General features: G+C 40.2%; 1 long non-coding RNA gene across 3 annotated transcripts in view; it reads right to left on the minus strand.

The window, feature by feature from the left end:
- The window catches only part of LOC116080625, an 87,205-nt gene extending 66,257 nt beyond the window's left edge, over positions 1-20,948 (minus strand). For all 3 annotated transcript variants that reach the window (XR_004114505.1, XR_004114503.1, XR_004114504.1), the window contains exon 1: positions 20,871-20,948. This is a non-coding gene — a long non-coding RNA (uncharacterized LOC116080625). The remainder of the gene's footprint in view (positions 1-20,870) is intronic.
- Positions 20,949-24,189: the final 3,241 nt, after the last annotated feature.

Here is a 24,189-nt window from a genome sequence, read left to right on the forward strand (position 1 = left end):
GGTTGTTTTGATTTGCATTTCCCTGATGACTAAGGATGTTGAACATTTCTTTAGGTGCTTCTCAGACAAGTGTAAATTCTGACTGTTAACATTTTAAAGAAAGAATGCAACATGAACACATAAGGAGAGACCTTCAGCCATCAGAAAGGAGCACCATCAGCCAACAGAACCTGAAAGAAAAAGAAGGGGATTCTAAATACAAGAGAGGTGTTGTCTGAAGGGTTTATTTCTGGTGGATAAAAGAAGTGGAGAACTCATAGCTGTCATTGGGAAGAAACAGAAGTTATAACAGTCAGATGGAAGAGGGAATATGGGTACTCTTTTGCTTTGCATAGTGTTCACATTCTGCCTTTGCTCAGACAGAACAAGTGAAAGGTCTGCATGTTGTTTCACTCTAACTTGGTTTCAGAACGACTTTTTGTGGTTACATGTTATGAAACACTTGATAGTCAACAGTAGAAAAACCAAGACCTTGTGGCTTGTTCCAGCCTCCAGCTGACAGCTGTCAAGACTGCTTTCCTTTCTCATTACTAATTTGATGAGTGATGCTGGTATTACAGTCAGTCTATCAACCCTCTATCAACCACTGTTCACTTCTATCATTCTTCATTAAAGCTACAAAAAAGGAAGCAAATAAATATGTAACATTCCAGATGACAAGTGCTCCAGGAAACAGTAAGAAAGATTATAATGAGGTGTGGGAAGAATATGTTGGGTTAATTTCTAAGTAGGATGTTGAGAGAAAAGTTTATATAGAAGGGTGTGTTTGAGGAGGAATAAATACCATGTAAGTGGAGGGGAAGAAAAGCAGAGGAACAGCAAGGCAATGGGACTTCTCTACCTCTCTTCCACCAAGAAGGCTGCTACAGTGGGGAAAGGCTGAGGTCCTAGGATATTGGTTTCTGCAGAATGTTTAGAGGCCTGTGATAGTTTGAAGATAAGGAAGGCATTGGTGGTAAGGGTTGAATAAAAGAAGCGCATGATTTAACTCTCTTTCACTATAGTGATAATTGTATATAAAGGTAGGATAAAATAGCATGTTACAAGCTATCAAGTAATCAATTCAACATTAACTCACTGTTCAATATGGCAGTATAGCTTCCTTCCTAGTCAAGGTAGAGAAGACATAACTGTACAATGGTTGATCTGAGCAACGTCCTTATAGCCAAAGGATCAAAACACCCTCTACAATAGCAGAAAGAATGCTGATGAAAAGATACATAGTCTATATACAATGGCATGTCTCGTGGGCTGTTGTCTAAAGGGTTCAACCTGAACCAAAGCAGATTCTGAAAACAGTGGTCAGTACTCAGAGAATCTATGGGAAAATGTTAAGGGGCACTATAGAGTAATGTTTAGATAAATTTAAAGGGAGTGACACTTTATACAACCACCATATTGGTGGTCTTTTCAATAGGGCAGTAGCATCTGAAAAAACACATGGGGCAACTCTATGCTAAAAAAAATAAAAATAAAAATAATCAAAAAAACCTTGAGACATTAACGATATAGAGAGTTCCTATGGTTTTAAGCATATGGTCTACGGGATTTTTGTTTCAATATATATAAGAAGCATTAAAAGAGGAGAGGGGGACACAGGAGGGAGAAAGAAGGAAGGAAGGAATAAGGGTGGCAGTATCAGAATCTGGAGGAAATGTGAGAAGTACTGAGGGTCAGCAAATCGCATTAAAAGAGGTAACAGAGGGAATGAGCAACTGGGGATAGCCACTAGAGTGTCCCAGGACCCAAAGGGATTGATTTTAGCCTTAATGCGCAGAGAAAGGGGAGAACCTGTGGAGACCACTACCCATCTCAAAGTTTTTTTGACCCAGAAATGCTCCTGCCCAAAGGAAGAGCAGAGACAAAAAAATGGAACAGAGACTGAAGGAAGGGCCAACCAGGGAATAGCCAGCCCCACCTGGGGATACATCATGTCTGCAGACACCAAACTCAACAACTGTTGCCGTGGTCAAGAGGCACTTACAGACAGGAACCAAGTATGGCAGTTTCTGGAGAAGTCTGGTCAGCAACTAACTAATGAAGATGTGGATGCTTAGAGCCAACCACCAGGGTGAACTCAGGGAACCTGGTGGGAAAGCTGGCAGAAGGACTGGAGGGAAGTTGGAACCCTATTAAAAGAATAACATAGGCTGGCCTGACCAGTTCTCCCAGAGACTAGACAACCAACCAAGGAATGTACCTAAAGGAATCATTGGCTCGAGATACATATGTAGCAGAGGATGGACTTGCCTGACAGCAATGTGATGGGAGGCCCCTTAGTCCCTGGGAGATTTGATGCCCCAGAGTAGGAGGATGCTGGAGCAGGAGAGTGTGGGTGGGTGGGGGAGCACTCTCATACAGGCAAAAAGGAGTGGGGAGGGCAGATGTGAGATGTGGGGGTGGCAGAGGGATAACCAGGAAGTGGGATATCATGGGATGGGGGGGTTGATGGAGTGGGTAACTGAGATGTAAATGAATGGAATGATTAATAATAATTCAAGGGAAAAAAGAAGCACTAAGAGGATTTATTAATAGTATGAAACATTGGGCCCTGATTTAGTCATAATCAAGTTGATTCTGTAGAAATGTACTCTTATTCCCTTACAAAGGAAAAAGTCTACTTGCCCTTTCCAGTGGGGTTACACTTCAGACTCATCCATTTCAGAAGGCTCAAAGTAAATGATCAAGTTTTACACTGCAATAATTTCTAAAATCTTAGTTTAAAAAATCTTAATCATCTTAGGTTAAACAATATTTAGTCCAAAAAAGCACGTTCTGTCAAAAAAAAAAAAAGCAAATACATTATTACTTATGGAAAGCAGATATCCTAGCATATGTCAAGGATAAAATATACACTAGACAATTCAGTAAATGTGGCAGTGAAGGCTTGCTGAGGTATGAGCTTTTATCTGTGTGGAGCACTTTCTGTTCTGGAGTCCTTCCTCTGAGGCCAACTCCCTCTGACCTGCAGTGTTAGATATCTTCAAGGCACACTCCTCAGGAGCCAGGTCCTCTTTGAACTTCAATAACTAGGCCTCTTGATGTATGGTGCAAAGATGACCCATATTCTATCCAATTCAATTCAATAAGAAATAATAGGGTCATGGTAAGGGGTTTTTGGTATATTTAAACAGACTGATTGATTCAAAGCCCTGCTGCTTTAGTATAGAAAGTAAGGTTATTATGATTGGAAAGAACATAGGTATGGAATTAGAAAGTCTAAATCCATTTGGAAATGACTAAAGCTGATGAACAATATGCCTTGTATAAGCAGTTAATTCTGTGTTATCTCTGTCTCCCCTGCCAATAGAATATGCTACAGCTCAAATCATAGCGCTTTTATGGTGTAATTAGTAGTTCTTGATAAGCATGGTTAATTCCTATTGCTTTACTATAGATTTTACTAGTGACCCATTCTATTGGTATATATCAACCTTCTCATTGCCTTGGGCCTATTGTCATGTCTGTCTAGTTAATAATGAGATGACACCAAGCCTCTGTTGTCCCAGTCCAAGTTTAAAGTCATAAAATTAGTCATTCTATGGGGCATTTGTCTATTGTTCTTCAATTATGGATGAATCTCCATTCACTTCCCTTTCCTTAAGTTTGTTTCATATCTTGAAGCTTGTCATTTAACTACTAGACTACTTTCAAGTTTTTATATTTGTTAAATTTCAATGACTTTTACCATACCTCAGAACCTTTTTAGTTGTTTACTGATGTCTTAACTTTGAATTGAATTATGCAGGATTTTCAAACTGTAAAAATTAAGAGCATACTCATAAAATTCCCAACAAAGCTCTAAGCTAACCGACCCTAGGTTTGTTGAAATTACTTGAGAGTTTCATAAAAACTTACTTTTCAACTACTGCCCTTGGATCTTTATTCTCTCCTTTTAAAAATGTGACACAAAAGAAAAATAAAATTATATTACAATCATTATGTTTATAAAATAATAAAATGCAAGAGAGAATGAATTACTAGGTATTAGAACATTGCTCTACAAGGAACTTTTTGATCAATATTATGAAAATCCTGACCTGTCATTGTAAATACTGTGGAAGAAGGTATTAACAGTAATCTTGATCTACTTTCTGGTCTCAAACACTACAAGTGTAACTATAGATTGGTTATCTTTTTGGATCTAATTATACTTGTTTCATTCAAAATACTATTTAAAGACTGGAGAGACAGATCAGCATTTGAGAGTACTCAGTGCTCTTATAGGAAACTTAGGTTCCATTTCTAGCACCCACATCAGGCAAGTCAATGCCAGTCAGTTCCTGGAGCTCTGGAACCATTTTCTGGCCTTTGTGGGCACCTACATGCATGTGCTACATTTAAACTCTCTCCTTTTGCCTCAGCATCACCGCTGCTTTTCTCTCTCTCTCCTCTCTCTCTCTCTCTCTCTCTCTCTCTCTCTCTCTCTCTATCTCTCTCTCTCTCTCTCTCTGGCACAGAAATCTTTAAAAACATGTTTGAAAAGGACAAATAAATAATGAATGAATGAATGAATGAATAACAAGTATCATTTATCCCAAGCATCCACCAGCTAATCTAAACTTCAATGTCTTATAAAGTTTATCCATACTCTCAAACCTCCGTTTTTTCTAAGAACGGTATTTTGACAATCTGGATAGTCCTGACCCCTTCACCTTGTGCATCTTTGGGAGATTTTCAGCAGTTCATTCTCTTCCACTTCCCTATCTGTGATTCTATAGGAGATACAGTGGTGATAGGAATCACCATTTCAGGGAGTGCAGTGTGCTCTGGTGCTCACCATGCTCTGAAGAGCAAGCACAGACTGATAATTCTCCCACTATACTTTTGGTCGATCTTAGGCCTCCATCCTAATGGAGGTGGGTAACCTAAGCATCTGACCTCCACCTTGCCCACAGATGCCCTTGCCCTCCACTCTGCCATCCTCTTCCATGTTTCTAGGACATACTTGACTTGAAGTTCATGAGGTTATGAAATCTCCATTTTCTCAAGTGCCTCTTCCTAAAATTTCTCTACTTCTGGAATCAAAATCTTTTTAGACTCTAAGGAATCCATCATTACTTAGATTTCTGGTAGAAATCATTCTGACTTCCTTTTAGGGCATTTGGTTAAATTCTGTCTTAGCATCATATTATCATTTCCAAACTCTAGAACCCATTGGTATACTGTGACTATGGTTGGATCAGTTTTTCATAAATAAAATAAATAAAAGTAGATAAATGCTGAAGATCTCATTCATTCCAGGTTTATGATTAGGTTCTCTAAGAATGAACTTCTTAAATTATAATATTACCAAATGATGGTGACAGATCCCGGATAGCTTTTGGGTTCCCACAGACTCCTACTTCAAACACATCATTTTGGTTATCCTATGAAAATCCATTCACATTACTAAAATGTGAATGCAAGACTAGTTGAATAGGTTGGTGAAGCGATTGCATACATGCTTACATACTTAGCATGACTATTCGGCTACAGACTTCCAGTTTACATTGAAGTGTATATGAGAATTGATTTTTTGTGCTCTGAGGTTTTAACAACCAAGGCCATCTTCAAATAAAAGAATAGAATATCTAATGGTGCTGTACTATCATTTATATACAAGGAGATCTTCAGAAGGAGAGAATCACATGCTTTTTTTTTAAGAGAAAGCAATAAAAAAGTTGCTTTTCAAAGAGAAGTACAACATGAAATGAAGAAAGTAATGCTTGCATGCTAAAATTTTCCCTCAAGGCTGGTACAGTCAGGCAGGGACTCTGCATACCTCCAAGGATATAATGAGAGATGAAATACCAATGTTTCCCACTATTGAAGAGGTTGCAACCTCTGAAATTTACCAAATGTGAACAACAAGCCATCTTCCACCAGGCTTTGGGGACATCTTGATTATTTTCCTGAAAGCCTGAGAATGATGACCGAGGGGGATCTAGGTTTCTAAAAAGAGTTCCTTACTCCCCTTCTTCATTAGTTTTACATGCTTATTTATTTTTTCTTTATCTTGCCAGTACTATGAAGGAAACTTCCCAGGCTCCCATCTCTCAGTAACTCTTTAAGTGGTTCTGACTGAACTTTCGCAGTGGCCAGCACTGGTACCAATTAATCTGTTCCCTTGAAAAGAAAATTGAAACAGGTAGTTGGAGTCATGCTTACAGAGAGGCATGGGAGTAAGAATAACTGTTCTGAACTAATCTACTTACTGCAGTTATAAACCACTAAAGTCTTTTTTTCCCTCTCTATGGAACAGAATGCTGGGATTATAATGCTTATTTATCTATTTAATGAAATGCTGAAAGGTTTATTTAGTTGTTTATAAAGTATTCAGGGAATGAAATCTACTATCTAAGTGCTAAATATGATTATTATCCATTCTAGAAGTTTTATGTGAACATTCTGTTCTGATTTCTTCCTCTAAGAAGTCTATTTCAGGGCAGCTAAACTGTTTTACCCAGAGCCCTCTGAAAGGTTTCCATGCTGAGAGAATGTGGAGAAGCCAAAAATGTCCCTGATCACTACACACAGGATAGAAATTAAGTCATTGGTGTGATTCACGGACACATGAAGATATTCCCCAAAAACTTCACAGTACAGAACAGGGCTTTCATTAATGAGGAAAAAAATATCAGAGTAAAATCAATGACACAGTCAAACAGAGAAGTGACTAACGCGTGGGAGATAGGCACCTCGGGAGAGCCGTAGAATCCTTCTTTAGCCATGCCACCAAGCCACAGGAAGAAGTTACTGTCTAGAAAAGGCCATAAAAAAATTAAAGTAACTGGGGCTAGGAACTGCCCTCCCAGAAGACTTGAAACCTTAAGAGGTTCAGAGTGGCTCTGATTATCCTGTTTTACACTTACTATGAATTTTGGTGAGTTACAAATTCATCCCGTAGGCTCCGGTACATTCTCTTTTTTCCTGAGGCCAAGAATAATGAAAAGAGAAGTACCCATGTTTGTAAAAACCCATCTTTCCATGTCACTATAGATATGCTGAAGGGAAAATAATACAGCTTGAGCATCCTTTATCTGCAATTATAAGGACCATAAATGTTAGGATTTCAAATTGTTCAAAGTGCTAAAACATTTGCAGATATATAAGGAGGGATCCTGAGCATGAGACTCAGGTAGAAGCACTATTACATTTATGTTTTCTATATACCTCTTATTCATAGCCTGAAGGTAATCTCATGCTATATTTTAAACCATTTTGTGAATGAAATGAATTTTCATGCTGTGGAAAATTTCCATTTGAGCTATCTTGACAATACGTAAAAAAGCGTCAGATATTGAAGCATTTCATGTTTTTTTGGGTTTTTAGAATAAGGTTGCATCCACTCAATGTTTACAAAGAGCAAAAGGACCTAGAATAGCATTCAAGGCATGAGAATTGCTGATATTAGGGGAAGTCTAAAGAGGAAAGATTGGAATACATTTAGCAATGGAAAAGTTATGCTAAGGAAAGGAGCACTTCCTCCAGTTGCCTTTAAATAGAAGACAGGCTTCCCTATACAACTCCCCTCCCCACCCCTCAGAATGCTGGAATTCCATCCTTTGAACAGAATAACCTGGACATGTATTCACTGAAACTATATGGCAAGAACGGACGCGACTCATCTGGTCTCTTTCAATTCTAATTTCTACCAGTTAGAAAGTCTGAGGGAAAAAGAAAGAAAAAAAAAAATCAGCGCTCCTTGCAATCAACACCAGCTGCCTGCAATCAAGCTCAGAACCTTTGCAGGTGTCTGCAGGACTCAGCTGAAGAATTTTTGACATTTCTATATAGCATGTCAGACAAGGTCAGGAGTTGAAGGAGATAAGAATGAAACATAGCGCACAGTCCTCAAACTAGCCTGATACTGTACCCAATTAAACAAATAGCAGATATTCATCAGAAGCCCTAGCATGGTGGGAGGGCGGGGGATAATGCAAGACAGCACTGAAGTGAAGAAGCAGAAGTCTGAGACATTTGGAGTTGTTGTGTCTGTGTGGATTTGCTTGTGTACTGGGATGCCTGTGAGTGTGTGAGGATGGCCCAATGGTCAGTGCTTCTTGAGAATCTCTTGGAGTTGTTATTTTGACTCAAAGCCATTCCATTATGATCTGTATTAAAAAATATCTGCTCTGATGGCAGTGACTTCATTTTTCTCCCTGCAACTAAATGTACTAAAAGCTGATTTATTGTACAGATTTCATAAGCATTTTTAGTATGGAATTTAAATTGGCAAAAAAAAAATTTCCAGGAGGATTAATTAGAAACAGCTATAACGGCAAAAAGGATAGTGAAGCCAAGGCTATTTGCCCTGGACATTATCCAGTTACTCGCAAGGTTTTTTTTTTTTTTCTGTAAGAAGATATTTTGAAGATAAAACCATTCCCATTGCAATGTCTTCATCCATTTTTAGTAGCGTGTACATAACTGTCTCCTTCTTAATGATACAGACAAAACCATTCCCATTGCAATGCCTTTATCCATTTTTAGTAGCGTGTACATAACTGCCTCCTTCTCAATGATACAGATTGACTAGAACAAGCAAAATGTTAAATTCTTAGTAGCTCCAAATTTTCATTTTCAACTATCAAAAGCTATTGCTTTTCTTCAGGGAATTTTGGCTCTTTCTAAATTTTCTCCTACTTGTCGAAAGCATAGAAATGTGTTTGGAAGGCAGCTATGCCCACCACTATACAGCCAATATCAAACATAGAAATATGTTTGGGATGGACGTTACCAATTCTGTCTTCAGTTTTGTTAATATTGCTCATAGGTTTAGTATCTCTGCTTTCTCATCCCACTGTTAATATTGATATGTGTGTGTGTGTGTGTGTGTGTATGTGTGTGTGTGTGTGTGTGTGTGTGTTTAAAACTTAGAGAAGCTTAATATTTTTAAATTACAGATTTTGAGTTTGAAGTTCCCTTAACATTATTCAGATGGATTTAGCTCACATGGGTAGTCTGTATCTAAGTGTGATGCTGGGAGTTAAATTTCAAGTGACATTAGAACTTCTGTTGATTGTATTTTCTGTTGCCTCCTTTTTTCTTCTTTTGATATGTGTTCTGTGGTTGGATCTTAGTCAGGTCTACTAATGTGCTAGTTATTCTCATTGCAAATGAATAAAATTGATGGAAATTTATAAAGCATTCCACAACCCCCTGCATAGCAAGACTCCCTTTGGATGCCTATATCTGAACCTGTGTTGTGCTTGTACAATAGAAGCTTTATCTTTCTCTGTCTATAATGAAGAAAACTACTGAAGTCTCTTGTAGAGAGGTGAAGTATATCCTTAATTCTGAAACAAAGGAGGCCTGTTGTGGTTAAGTGTCTGCATAAATGTAATACTCCCAAAGTCCCAGAAAAATAAGAAAACGAAATTTATAATATCTTAAGCATGCTAGGTATTTAAGAAAAATGATCCATTTAGTTTTTTACCAAAACTAGAAGCTCACAAATATTTTTCATGAGAATTTAAGTCTATATAATCAAAATGAATCTTTGGGTCAGTTTTTAATATTATTTTAAAAATAGTTATAAAAATACAAGTATACATTGCAAGTTTTATATGTTTATAAAGAGTTTTAGAACACTGTAAGATTAGGCTTATTTTATCATGAAGAGATTATAAACATGAAAGCTTTAAATTTCTTATATTTACTCAGTGCTCAAACAGCTTAATAGGAGCTTCAATGACTAATGAAATAGTGAATTACACGTTTAATTAAGATATGCTACTGATAGACATTTTAAATTCATAGGTTGTATAATAAATGCTGTATCATGACTTTAAGACCTCTGAGCCTAGGAGACTGAAGCAGCAAGCACAGAGCCTTCACGGGTCCTGCTCTGAGTCCTCTTCATATATACAATGGCTTCCAGGTGTTTGTTGGACTATGAAAGGCAGTCTGTGTTCTCAATTGAGCAAGGCTTACTCGGAGACCCAGTAGAAAATTCTACAAGAGACAGAACAGTAAAGCTATGCCCCCAGACATAGATGCCTGTCACCATGAGTCATCCAACTCCATTGTCCTATGGCTAGACAATGCCCCAAGCTCCCAGTATTCTGGCTGGACTCCACCCCAGTCACCAGTCTACAGCCAGGTATGCCCCACCCAACAGTAGCCTGGGAACAGAAAGGTAGCCCAACCAACCATAAAAGGGGCTTGTTTGCCCCCCTCCTCTCTCTCTTACTCTTAACTTCTTGCTCTTTTCTTGTCTTTACCCTCACTTCTTGCTCCCTCTCTCCCCCTCTTTTTTTCCCATCTCCATATGGCCATGGTCTCTACTTTTCTTGTCTCTGTCTCTGTCTCTGTCTCTGTCTCTCTGTCTCTCTCTCTCTCTCTCTCTCTCTCTCTCTCTCTCTCTCTCTCTCCTTTCTACAATAAAGCCTAAAAACTATGGACTGCCTCCTTGCATCGAGACTCACCATGCTAGAGCAATGGACTAAGCCTTCCCCTAAGGAGCCTCATCTAATCTCCCACAGGAAAGTCTCCCAGCATTTCCAGCTTTGGAGATGGGCTTTCCTTTCCCCTTTCGTCCCTACCCCCTTTCTCCTTTCAGCCGCTGGGGTTAACTGACCTGCTCCCAGGGCCCCCAACTCCTTCTCAGCTCCTCTGTGGTATCCAGTGATGTCTGGGATGCTAGAGACTGAGAAACCACAGGACAACTCCCTCTTCACCCCCACAGACTGGGATAGCGGCTTCCCACAGCCAGACTCCTACCCAGCGGAGTGGAGAGCAGTCTCCCATGTCGCCTGCCCAGAATACCCGAGCTCTGACAGGACACAGATTACCCTCCCACCTCGTTTATTTCCCAGGCACCAGTGTGGCACCTAACAAGTGTTTTTATGGAATTCCTGGTTGATCAAGTGGATCTTGGATTCTCATGCCTTCTCCTAGCCCCTTTTCCTTCTGTTGGTTTGTCTTTTCCAACCTCTATGGGATAAGTTTTATTTTGTCTTGTTATATTTTATTTTGTTATATATTATTTATATTTCTTAGAAGTCTGTTCTCTTCTGATGAAAGACAGGGAGTAGAGACAGAGGGGAGGAAAAGTGGGGGAGTAGCTGGGAGTAGAGGGAGGGAAACATAATCAGCATACATTAGGTGAAGAAGTCTAGTTTCAATAAAAAGAGTGGGAGGCCAGGAGACAAATATAGCAACTCTTTGAACCAAAATTACAACAACAACAAAAACAAAACAAAAACCCCCAAAAGACTTGGGGTTGGAGAGAACTTATTTGTTAGTATGCCTGCCAGGCCAGCACAAAACACAAAGTGTTCAGAGCCCAAACACATATCAGCCATTAAGTAAATAATAAGCTACAATCCAGACACAGAAAGGTTAGCTAAAGAGGGCTATAGGAGAGAAACATGGATCTTCCTGGGAAGGAGAATAGAATAGATTCTGTAGGTATACCAGGGGCAGAAGAGGGGATGGGAGCAGGAGTGATAATTTGGAGGCAATAAATGGAGAGAGTACAAGGGGAAGCAACTAGAATTGGGTGGACAGTTGTTGGGAGAGGGTATGGAAACTTAGTACAGTGGAAACTTCTTAGAATCTATGAGGGTGACCCCAGTGAGGACTCCTAGTATGATGTCTGAAGTCATCGTTCATAGTCAGGCCAGACTTTTAGTGGTGGGACTGGCTGCACTCAATTGAGTTGTTGGCTGAGGAGGTCAGGTGGAGATCTCTAAACAAGCCAGGGCCCCATTTTAGAAGACAACTTACATTCAGCTCATTGAAAGTAGAAAGAAACAGGCTTGGAGCCTTCACTCCTGTGTTCTACTCTCTTGCAGGCAGGCCATAGAAATGAATATACCCATGAGATCCTCTCTATCTTGCTTGCAAGATTTGCTGGGGCGATGGTGTCACAAATTGGAGGGAATAGCCAAGCAATGCATGGTTTACCTTGAGGCCCATTTTATGAGAGAGTGTCCATGCTGGACACTGCTCAGTTGGCCAGAATCTGGAAAATGAATAGTGGTGGGACCTAGGGCAGAACCAAACCTGACTGGTCTTAAAAAAAAAATCAATGAAATGATTCCTAGATAATCTGCTGTACTCATAGATTGATGCCTTTTCTATTCGTCATCAGAGAAGCTTCCTCCAGCAGCAGATGGGAGTGGGTACAAAGACCCACAGGCAGACATTATGCAGAGTCAGAGTTTAAACTGGAGGTCTGCCTTGTGTCCTGAAGATTGGAGCCATACTGAAGGGAGGAGGAAAAAAACGTAGGAGTCAGAGGGGATAGAGTATATGACCCACTGAATCAACTAAGCAGGGCCCACCTGGGCTCATAGAACTGAATGGGCAAGCACAGGGATTGCAGAGTTCTACACCAGGTCTTTTGTGTATATTTTATGACTGTTAGCTTGAGGTTTTTGTGGAACTCCTAACAGTGGGAGTGGGTGTGTCTCTGACTTTTGCCTCCTCTTGATTCTTTCTCCATTACTGGGTGCCTTGTTCAGACTTGACTGAGGGATTTTGCCTTGTCTTATTGTGTCTTTTTAGCGGTTTGACTCTCATTTCTGGAGGACTTCCTCTTTTCTGTAAAGAAAATGGAGGTGGAGTAGATCTTGGGAAGAGAAAAGGTGGAGGGGAGCTGGGAAGAGTGGAAGGAAAAGCAACAACTGTGGTTGGGATGTATGCTATTGGAGAAGAATCCATATTCAGTGAAATTTTTTAAAAAAGGATCCCATCACAGATTGCTTCTTAAATGCTTGCCAGACTGCTGGTTCCCTCATTAATAGTTAAAATTAATATATGTTCATTGTATATGAAATTCATGATGACCACTCTATGTAAAAGCTACTCTGTACATGTATAAGCCATGCTCTCCTCCTTTCTGGAAGTTATGCTATCTCATTTACCTCTTTCTAGCAGAAGAGACATTCTAATTGGAATGACTCAGGCAATTGATTTCTCGTAAAGAGGCAACAGGATTTCTAATTTCTTGGAGGTACTCAAAAAACCTTTGGCTGTAGTTAATCCTAAATAAGTATCACCCTTACAAACAGCTCCTTTAAGATGATTTTTATCCAAGATTAGTGATATGCACATCTGTAGATCCAGCCCTCAGGAACCTGAAGCAGAAAGATTACAAGTTCAAAGACCATACTGAGCTACAAAGAAAGTTCCAGAACTTTATCTCAAAGCAACTAACAATTGAAAAGAGAATTTTGCAGCAAAGTTTATCTCTACAAAGCACATCATTTCATTCACTAAACTGTGAATATATTTGTTCTCTGTAAAATGGAATGGAAAACTAAGAAATGGAGGGTGGATCAGTTATTATCTCACATGTCACATCAAAATAGTTATGAGGGGGGGCTGCTATGTAAGATATCGGTGAGCTTGGGATTATAAAGCTTCTTTTTTTGCCATACTGGTAAAATATCTTTATTATTTTTATACACTAGCAAAGTAAAGATTTCTTTTTGGTGTATACCAGAGCTGGGAAGCAGAATAAGAGGATTAATAGGACTTTTATGCACTTTTGATAATCATAAAAAGTTAACAATACCAACTGCTTGCCATAAATTTATCATGGTTCCAAACACACATAAAGTATCAGGTCTAAAATCTATAAATGTAAAAAATATACAGCTGGAGGCTCTAACAGTTATTCCATCTTCAATATAAAATTGTAAACATTTATTTACACAAAGCACATGTGTATAAATGAGTCCGAGCACCCTTTTCTTCTTGAGTGGTGGCTCTGAGAAGATGAGAGAGAGGAGTGGGTTACCTCTTCCTGACTCCTCAAAGCCAGACTCATAAATAAAGACATGGGCAGCTCTGAGCAGACCCCAAGAATCACATTTTATTGTTGTGACACTGCATCAAGTGAGCTGCCCACTGCTTGTGACCAGCCTGGGCTTAAGGTAAGTGCTGGGGCCAGCTAGTGTGGCCTGGGCAATGGAGGCAGGAGGTGGGCAGCTGTAGCAGGAGGTTGCAAGAGGAATCAAGATCCATCTCCAACCCTTAGCCCATTTTTGGTAGAGAACCCACTGAAGTCACACTCTTTCCCCTACAGTTGGGGATATCAGAGGGTGGCATCCTCACTGACTTTATGATTCACCTGCTTCTCTGATTGCTGAATTGAGTTTCTGGGGAGGACATGGGAGGAGAAATAGCTATGAGGGACAAGAACCTGAGAACATAGGTGCCCTCAGTGAAAAAGGCACTGCTGGTACAAACTAGTTAGCACTGTGTGCAAATTTTCTGACCCCTCCAAGTGTGAAGGCTGCTCTTGTCATTTCCTTCGCTCAGTTTTGTACACTGGATGAAGTGTCCCAGAACCCCAGGACAATAAGCAGAGCTGTGGTTTTTCATTTTTAGTTTTGTTTTTTTTTTTTTCCTGAGGCAGGGTTTCTCTGTATAGCCCTGGTTGTCCTGGAACTTAGAAATCCACCTGCCTCTGCCTCCCAAGTGCTGGGATTAAAGGTGTGCGCCGCCGCTGCCCAGCAGTAGCTGTGGTTTTTTTACAGACCACTCTGTACAGAAGTCAGTCCAGCAAACACCTTTCCCTCTGCCATCCTGTTAAAAGTCTCACTTTGTGCTCATGATCTTTTTTGTGATGAAGACAAGTTCTCCCTCCTGAAGTTAGCAGCCTACACGCTATAGTCTATTCCATGGTTTCTCTCCTCAGATATGTCCATCAATAGACCTAAGAGAATCTACTTCAATTTTTACCAAGGATGGGTTAGTGTTATAAAAACACTTTAAAAGTGAAGGTCATCAGCTGTGGGAGGAGCAGAAGTTTGGAGGATAACTAGTACCCTCAGAGGTCCCAGGGAATAAGCCACCAACCAAAGAGTACACATGGTGGGACTCATGGCACCAGCAGCATATGTATAGCAGAGGATGGCCAAGTCAGTCATCAGTGGGAGGAGAGGCCCTTGGCCCTGTGAAGATTCTATGCCAGGGCCAGTAAGTGGAAGAGGGTGGGGTGGTGAGGAGCTGGAGGGGGGAGGGAATAGGGGTTTGTTTTTGTTTTTGTTTTCCTTTATTTTTTTTTTGGAGGGGAAACTGGAAAAATAGATATCATATGACATGTAAATAAAGAAAATATCTAATAAAAAAAAGTGATGCCTAGACAGCAGGCTGCCTGCAGCCTTCTTTCCATAAGACTGTGCCAGGCTCAGACTCCGTAAGGAATTTGAGTCTTTCTCTTCTAATGCAGTAAAGTCAGCCACTGTTTCCCATTTTGGCTGGAAGAGGACAGGAGTTAGAAGGGTTGTGGGGGATTTTCTCTCCAGTGACCAGCTGGTTCTAAGGCAGGACCAGCTGGGAGGCACAGGCCACAGAAGCAGCAGGGCAACTGGGACAGGATTCTTTCTACCTCCATCTACAACTAGGAGGATAGGTTGATCCACAGTCCTCTGTGCAACTTTCCTGCAATCAGAGAGCTTGTCTTCAGGGAGTGCTCTGACACCAGGACTCAGGAGGGACAACTGAATCACAGCCATCTGCACATGGGTCTTACTAGAGGAGAACTGATCTCCCAGAGGTGCTGACACAGGCTTACAGACCCACAGAAGGAACAAGCTCCAGCCAAAGGCAGCAAGAACATCTAACAACAGAGATGAACAGATGGCAAAAAGCAAACACAACAATCTTACCAACAGAAACCAAGACTACTTGGCATCATCAGAACTTAGTACTCCCACCACAGCAAGTCCTGGATACCCCCCTCAAAAAAAAAAAAAAACAGTAAAGTGACATTTGGATATAAAATCCTATCTCATGAGGGCGATAGAGGAATTTAAGAAAGACATAACTCCCTTAAAGTAATATAGGAGAACACAGGTAAACAGGTACAAGCCCTTAAAGAGGAAACACAAAAATCCCTTAAAGAATTACAGGAAAGGACAACCAAACAGGAAAAGGAATTGAACAAAACCAACCAGGGTCTAAAAATGGAAATAGAAACAATAAAGAAATCAAAAAGGGAAACAACCCAGGAGATAGAAAACCTAGAAAAGAGACCAGAAGTCATACATACAAGCATCACCAACAAAATACAAGAGATAGAAGAGAGAGAATCTCAGGTGCAGAAGATGCCATAGAAAACATGCCTTAATATAAAACTCTTGGAAAAATCAGGAATTCAAGGCCCATACTTAAACATAGTAAAAAGCAATATACAGAAAACCAGTAGCCAGCATCAAAGTAAATGGAGAGAAACTTGAAGCAATCCCACTAAAATCAGGGACTAGACAAGGCTGCTCATTCTCTCCCTGTCTATTCAATATTGTACTTGAAGTCCTAGCCAGAGCAATTGGATAACAAAAGGAGATCAAAGGGATACAAATTGGAAAGGAAGAAGACAAATTATCACTATTTGCTGATGATATTATAGTATAATTAAACAACCTCAAAAATTCCACCAGAGAACTCCTAAACCTGATAAACAACTTCAGCAAAGTAGCTACATACAAAATGAACTCAATCAAATCAGGGGCCTTCCTCTACACAAAGGATAAACAGGTTGAGAAAGAAATCAGTGGCCTTCCTCTACACAAAGGATTAAACAGACTGAGAAGGAAACTGGGGAAACAACAACCTTCACGATAGTCACAAATAATATAAAATACCTTGGTGTGACTCTAATTGAGCAAGAAAAAGATCTATATGACAAAAACTTCAAGTCTCTGAAGAAGCAAATCAAAGATCTCAGAAGATGGAAAGATCTCCCATGCTCATGGATTGGCCAGGTTAATATAGTGAAATTGGCCATGTTGCTGAAAGCAATCTACAGATTCAATGCAATCCCCATCAAAATTACAACTCAATTCTTCACAGATTTAGAAAGAGCAATTTGCAAATTCATCTGGAATAACAAAAAACCTAGGAGAGGGAAAACTATTTTCAATAATAAAAGAACCTCTGATGGAATCACCATCCCAGACCTTAAGTTGTACTACAGAGCAATTGTGATAAAAACTACATGGTATTGGTACAGTTACAGGCAGGTAGATCAATGGAACTGAATTGAAGACCCAGAAATGAACCCACGCACCTATGGTCATATGAACATAGTGGAGCATGTGTCCTTGTTATGTGTTGGAGCATCTTTTGGGTATATGGCCGGGAGTGGTATAGCCAGATCTTCGGGTAGAACTATTTTCAATTTTCTGAGGAATGGCCATATTGATTTCAAAAGTGGTTGTACCAGCTTCCAGTCCCACACATCCTTAATATAAAGGTCTTTCCCCCTCACTATAATTTTACTTTTACTTTGAGAATTGTACGTTGAAATGTACCAGGAGGATTTGGTAGTCTGTGGGGTTTGAAAATAAGCATAACCTAAGAACAAATACATAAAGAAAAGAAAAACTTCATCCCACTACCACTCAGCAAAAAATAACAGGAGGCATCTACATGGTAAACTGGCCTGGCTACAACATATTGCCACATGTAAATGTAATTAAATGAATAGTTTGATTTAGACTGGATATTACACTTCCCGTTGTTTCAGTGATGAGTCAGTAATGTGTATAAATTCCCTTCATCTTTTCAGCTCCGTCAAATTTCCATAGGAACTCTTCGATGATACATCTGAGATGCACAAAAGCAATAGAATGTAAAGAGTATTCCAGAGGAGTAGGGGTGATATGGTGAGAAGGAAAGAACACCTTCAGGCTAATCCCAACCTCTCCAGATTTAGCAGAGTGACAGCCACAAGCTCCCTATTATCTATCTCATCACTGTCCAACCTTGAATACAGAGATGCCATCATCCATCTCCAGAAAAATGACTCTTGATTTACAGGAATATAGCTTACTACAACTTGTTCATACCATTCAGCTTTTTCTAACCAATCACTCGGAGCTTCAAGCACAGATTGGTTCATGGAGCATGTGCCCTCAGCATATGAGGCAGCACATTACCAGACACAGGAGGATGGCAGGAAAAGTGGCTGCAGGTCAAGGCTGTTAGTAGCAAATTTGAATCATGAAGCAATCATTATCTCTCTGTACTTACTAAGCAGGATCAATAAGACCCCATCCTTTAAACAATACATGACTAAAGAGCTCTCATAAAGTGAAGAGTGTACCAAAAGCAGAAAATAGTTACCATTGTCTAGACACAAACATATTACAGAACATCATGTGCAGAATCACACTTAATATATAATAGGATTATTTTCCCTGCTATTGTATTGCTTTATACTATTTCTAATAGTAGAAATGCTAATATTGTTACTAATCTTATTAAAGTGATTATGACTATGAGTGCAGAAATGCCTCTCTTTTTATACTGTGGTAGAGTGCTGAGAGAGGTCAGAAAATGTAAATGGCATCTGTAAGACAGGAATGAGCTTATACAGAGCACATAAGGAGTCTGAAATCCTGATCCACCATACTTATAACCATCGATGCTACTTATCTACCCTATATACTGATAAAATTTGCTGTTTTTCCTCAAATCATGTCTACACACTTTAAATATAGTAAGTATTCAGTTGAGGATAAAAATAAAACAAAATCACTTCAGCCCACTCAGGAGTTTTCCTTGTTTCTTGATGGCTTTATATTTGAGAAGAATTCTTATTCTTGTGTTGCCACAATCTTTGAAAATCCAAATATTGGCAGACTTTGTGGGTTCTTTAAGACTGTGACATTGTCACCTGGCTTACCTGGAACTCACTATGTAGCCCAGGATAGCCTCAGAGTCATAGTAACAACCAACCATGACTTTTTGTGTGTTTTTGTTTTTAAACTTTTTATTGTGGTGTTTGTATGTGAAAGAGTAAGGAATGGTTTGGGCAGAGACAAAAATCTTTGATTTTGTAGGATATGGTGTTTGTTTGTTTGTAGTTTATTTGATTTTTTTTTTTTTGAGATAGCACCTCAACTTATATCCCAAGCTGTATCACAACTCATTATGTAGCTGAAGTTGTCCTTTAACTTATGGTGATCCTCTGTTGGACTGTGAAAGGCAGTCTGTGTTCTGGTTGAGCGAGGCTTACTCCATAGACCAAGTAGAAAATTCTACAAGGGATGGATCAGTAAAGCTATGACCCCCAGACATAGATGCCTGACACCATGAGCCCTCCAACTCCATTACCCTGTGGCTAGACAAGGCCTCAAGTTCCCAGTATTCTGGCTGGACTCCATCCCCACAATCACCTGACTACAGACAGGTATGTTCCACCTCACAGTTACCTAGGAACAGCAAGGTAGCCCAGCCCACTATGAAAGGGCCTGCTTGGCCCCTCCTCTCCCTCTCTCAAGCCCGTGCTGCTCTTTCTTTCTTGTCTTTACTCTCACCTCTTGCTTCTTCTTTCCCTTTTCCTTACCCCTCTCTCCATATGGCCATGGCCAGTATCTACTTTACCTGCCTCTCTCTCTCTCTCTCTCTCTCTCTCTCTCTCTCTCTCTCTCTCTCTCTCTCTGCTTTCTATAATAAACGCCAGAAAAACATGGACTGCCTCCTTTCATCTAGACTCACCATGATGGAGCAATGGATTAGGCCTTCTCCTAAAGAGTTCTGTCTAATCTCCTGCAGGAAGGCCTTCCAGTCACCAGACCAAACCACGGACTCTCACCCGTTATGAGAACTACACAGCACCTCCTACCCACCCCCCTTTTTCCTTTTGGCCTGGGGCAACTGTCACCCTAGAACCCCACCCATTCTCAGCTCTTCTTCGTGTCCTGTGATGCCCAAGAGCTAGAACCTGTTGTCCTTGGCCTCCATGATGCCCAGGGACCCCAGACTGCTCCCTCCCACCCCCACAGACTGGGGTTAGTGGCTTCCTACAGCCAGAACTCCACCCAGGTTGGCCTGAAGAGCTTGCAGCAGTCTCCCGTGTCTGCCTACCTAGGGTCTCCAAGTTCTGGCCAGATGTGGGTCTCTCTATCCCTTTATTTCCCTGCCACCCAGTGCCCTACAGTCCTCCTGCCTCTGCATCCCTAATGCAGAAGTTACAGGCTTAAGCCACCATCACAGGAGGCTCTAACTCCATCACAAGGAATTTACACTCATAACTGAGTATTGCCCCAAGGACTGACACCAAAGAACCATCAATTTTCTGATTAAGGATTCAACACAAAAATTGGGATTATAGGAGACATTCAGTCTACAGCATGTACTGAAGATAATATGGCAAAATGTTCTGCTTCCAAGCAGGTATAGGAAACAGTTTCATTGTGGACTGACTATAAATATTGGGCTTAGGGTGGATAATAAAGGATCACTTGAGCCTCAGAAAATGAGTTAAGTGGTTCCTGTGCATTATGTCCAAAAGTGGGAATTACTTGAATGTTAAATATATATAATCCAAAGAAGACATCATATAACAATTGGTTCTGTCCCCTAGTCATTTCCAGGTTTGAATTTCTTGACACCTTTAAAAAATAATATGAGGGTCCTGGAGAATTGTGCTTAGTGGTTAAGAACACTTGCTAGTCTGGCAGAGGACCAGTGTTCAATTCCCAGTGACCACATAATGTCTGATACATACCTGTAACTCCACTCTAGCCTCATGATACAAATATGTGTGCATATATACAAATATACACATAAAATAAAAATTACTAAAATAAAGGGGGACTAATGTTGGATGGTCAATTTTTCTTTTTCTTTCTGTCTCCAGAAAGTGTCTCACACTCTGCTTAGTCTAGAATTCACTAGGTAGCCCAGGGTGACCTTGAACCCATGCCAATCATGCTATGTCAGTCTCCTGAGAGATGTAACTGTATTATGAACCTCTATGCCTGTCTAGATTGTCAACTTTTAAAGTTATTCCAAAAGTGTAATGATACTCTGTCGGCTCTCAGTCCCTAACTACATATGTCATGTAACTATATGAGTCACAGCAAAAGAAAAGTTTAATTAAACTCAGTTTTGGAGGCCTTGGTCCAGGTTCAGCTTACCTGTTGCTTTGCAGCCTGAGTACTGTGAAGATAGACAATGTGTGGCAGACCAAAGGTAGACAGTTTGTGGTATCTAGGTAGCAAAGATAGAAAGGAAGGTGGTGACATCATAATATACCCTTATAGAACATGCCTCATAACTTCCTGCCAAAAGGCTCCACACCTTAAAGATTCTGTCGGTTCTCAAGAGTGATGGGCTGCAGAACAACACTTTAACCCATGAACTGCTAGAGAAGATACCAGATCCAAGCTGGGCAGATACACATAGAACCTGTCCATGAGTACATATTCACACAAACACAACTAACATCATTTCACTAAAGAAACAACTCTTCTAACTGTAACTATTTGGGCAGTTGATTCAATTGAATTTCAAGAATGTATGGTAAAGACAGTTCCCAGAAGCTCAGAATGGTACCATATTCAGAATAAGGGTATTAGCAGCTGTCTGTATGATGCTAACTTGGAATATGATTATGCTAGATTAATGTGAGCTATGAATTCTATAGTAGTGTCTTTATGAGAATAAATTGTGAAAGGGAAGATATAATGGAGACAAGTCAGGGAATGGAGTGATTTAATCACACACCAGAAAAGCCTTGATGTAATCACCAGAATCAGTAAGAGGCAGAACAGATTCTATCCTTTCATTGGGAACAGTAGGATACTCATAAACACTTTATTTAGGACTTTCAAAAATCTCTTCATCAATAACTGGAGGGAATAGTGAATGATTTATTTGAAGAGATGACTTTTCAATTAATTACTTTCAGCAGTCCAAGTCCAGAGAAGCTACTCTCATCTGTAAAACATTCAAATATTCAAATTCTCTTCTTCTTTCTTTCCCTCTTCCTTTCCTTCTCCCTATCCCCCTCTCTTGCCTTTCTCCTCTCTTCTCTCACTGTCTCTCTTTTCTCTGTCTGTCTCTGTCTGCCTCTGACTCTATCTCACACACACACACACACACACACACACACACACACACACACACACTATTGTCTTCCTTTTCCTTTGTGTAACTGTGGACTCCCTCCCCACAGCCCAGACAGTATCAAAAGCAAAACAGTGCCACCCCCCCAGGGCTGCGGCTGCCCACCTGTTGAGCGAGCAAAACCTGGTTCCAGTTACATTCAAAACCTCTACCCCCACAGAGTAACAAGGAAGTCACTGATTGGACTGTTACACTGACGTATTTTGGGGGGAGTGGTTTTTGCCCCAGGTAATATACCTGTTGGGAGAACAAAGGATTCGTTATTAAAGAACAAGATGGCTGAGCAGTAAATCTCCTGTCTAATTTTTACACTTCCACGTGGGTAGGTATGTCTGTGGCCACTCTATCCTATCCCTAACTCTCTCTAGCAGCTGCTCTTCTTTCTAACTCCATTTTTCCAGGTTACCCACTGTTTAACGTTACTGCCAGTAACACGTAACTCTACCAAATTCAACCACTACGTCTTGTTTTGAAGGTCAGCATTCAGATTAGTAAATACTTAATGCTATTTCACATTTCATTACAGAAGAAAGCAAAGCAAATCATAAAAATGTAAATGTCTGTGTCTAAGTTAGCTTTCTGTTCTTATGATAGTTGAGAATGATGATGACCAAAAGCAACCAGAGAAGCAAAAGGAGTCTTCCATGGTCTTTGCTTGAATTACTGAACTCAGGTTTTGTCCCTGAGTTTGCCTTTTGGTGGACTATAAACTATAAGCAGAAGTAAAACTTTCGCATCTTGATCTTTTAAACAACCCAGGATCACCTACCCAGGTGTAACATTATGTCTGAGCCTTGCCTCAAAATCATTAATCAAAAAATATGCATCTAGAAACTTGCCTGCAGGAGCGTATGCTGGAGGCATTTTCTCAGTTTGGTTCTTTATTCCCAGATGACTCTAGCTTGTGTCACACTAACAAAACCCAAACCAGCATAGGTCATTGAAAGCTCATTTTAGGTAGATAAAAATTCAGAGTGTAAAAGCCTTATCTGTGAAATGCTGAGAGGGGACAGAAGTTGCAGCAGACATCAAGCAGTTTATGGCAGACTGTGAACAAAGCTTTTTTTTCCCCCTGGGGATGGTCTTTCTGAGTATCCATTGTGATTGTGTGCATAACTCTGCTTCCCAACCTTGCCAAGTAAAATGCATTTGAAACCCATGGTGGAAGCAACTTACGTTATCTAATTCAAGCCTTTTCAGAGGAAGCACCTGTTTTAGCAAGCAGCCCTGATAATGATCCTGAAGTTTGTGTAGCTAAATTTTCCAGGATTTAACTCTTAGCTCTTCAGTGTCCAGCTCTGTATATAGAAGATATAGAAGGTTATATATTATATTATATAACTCTCCACTTTATTTTTAAAATGATTATGGCAAAGTAGCCATGTATAACGACGATGCAAGCATCAAGACAGTTACCACTGTGCTACAGGTGGGTAAGCTGATGTCCTCTAAAGTTCTCATAGTAAAGTGTGCTTCCCAGAGTTCTTGGGAGGTAATGGAGCTTGTGGGGAGGCCTTCAGGTCATGGGAGACATGTTCTAGGTTGCACTGTGGACCACAACCTAGTTTTAGCCTTACCTTTGTTCTCTGGTGGTCCCGCAGGCACCTTTATCACGCACCCTTGCCTCTTCACAGACCCCCAAACAAAGGACTTACAGATGGCTCTAATCTTCTTTAACCACAATCCATTAATGACCCGAGGCAACTCGAGGAAGGAATAGATTTGTTTGCCTTTTACCTCCAGGTCCCAATCCACCTGTGAGGTAATTCAGGGCAGGAACTTGAAGCAGAAATCATGGAGAAAAGGTGCTGTTTGCAGGCTTGCTCTCCGGTTGCTCTTACTGGCTCGTACTTAGCTAGCTTTTTTATGTTGCCCAGGACAAAGTTCTCTGGGAATAGTGCTACCCACAGTGGGCTGGGCCCTCATACTTCAATTCCCTATTCCCCACCAATATGCCAACCTGATCTAGGCAATTCCATTGAGGATTTTCCCTCTCAAAAGAAATTGGGCTGTATCAATTAAGACAAATCAGGCCATGAATCATTATGTAAAACAACTTTTTTCTCTTTACATGCTGATTTTCTCTGGTATTTGTTAGGAATGGAAAGGTGACCTAAAAACTAATAATCCAATCGACATGGAATGATTGTTCAGTACATGTTAGTAAGTTGCCAGATCTGTATGAATGGTTAATATTTTGGAATTAGAGAAAATAGATTCTAACTGACTAAATACATTTAGGTGTTTTTAATTGAGAATTTTTATTTATTTATTTTTTTATTTTAGATATTTTCTTTATTTACATGTAAATTTCTCCATTCCCAGTTT

Source organism: Mastomys coucha, unplaced genomic scaffold (assembly GCF_008632895.1).
Source record: "Mastomys coucha isolate ucsf_1 unplaced genomic scaffold, UCSF_Mcou_1 pScaffold6, whole genome shotgun sequence".
Classification (NCBI taxonomy): Eukaryota; Metazoa; Chordata; class Mammalia; order Rodentia; family Muridae; genus Mastomys; species Mastomys coucha.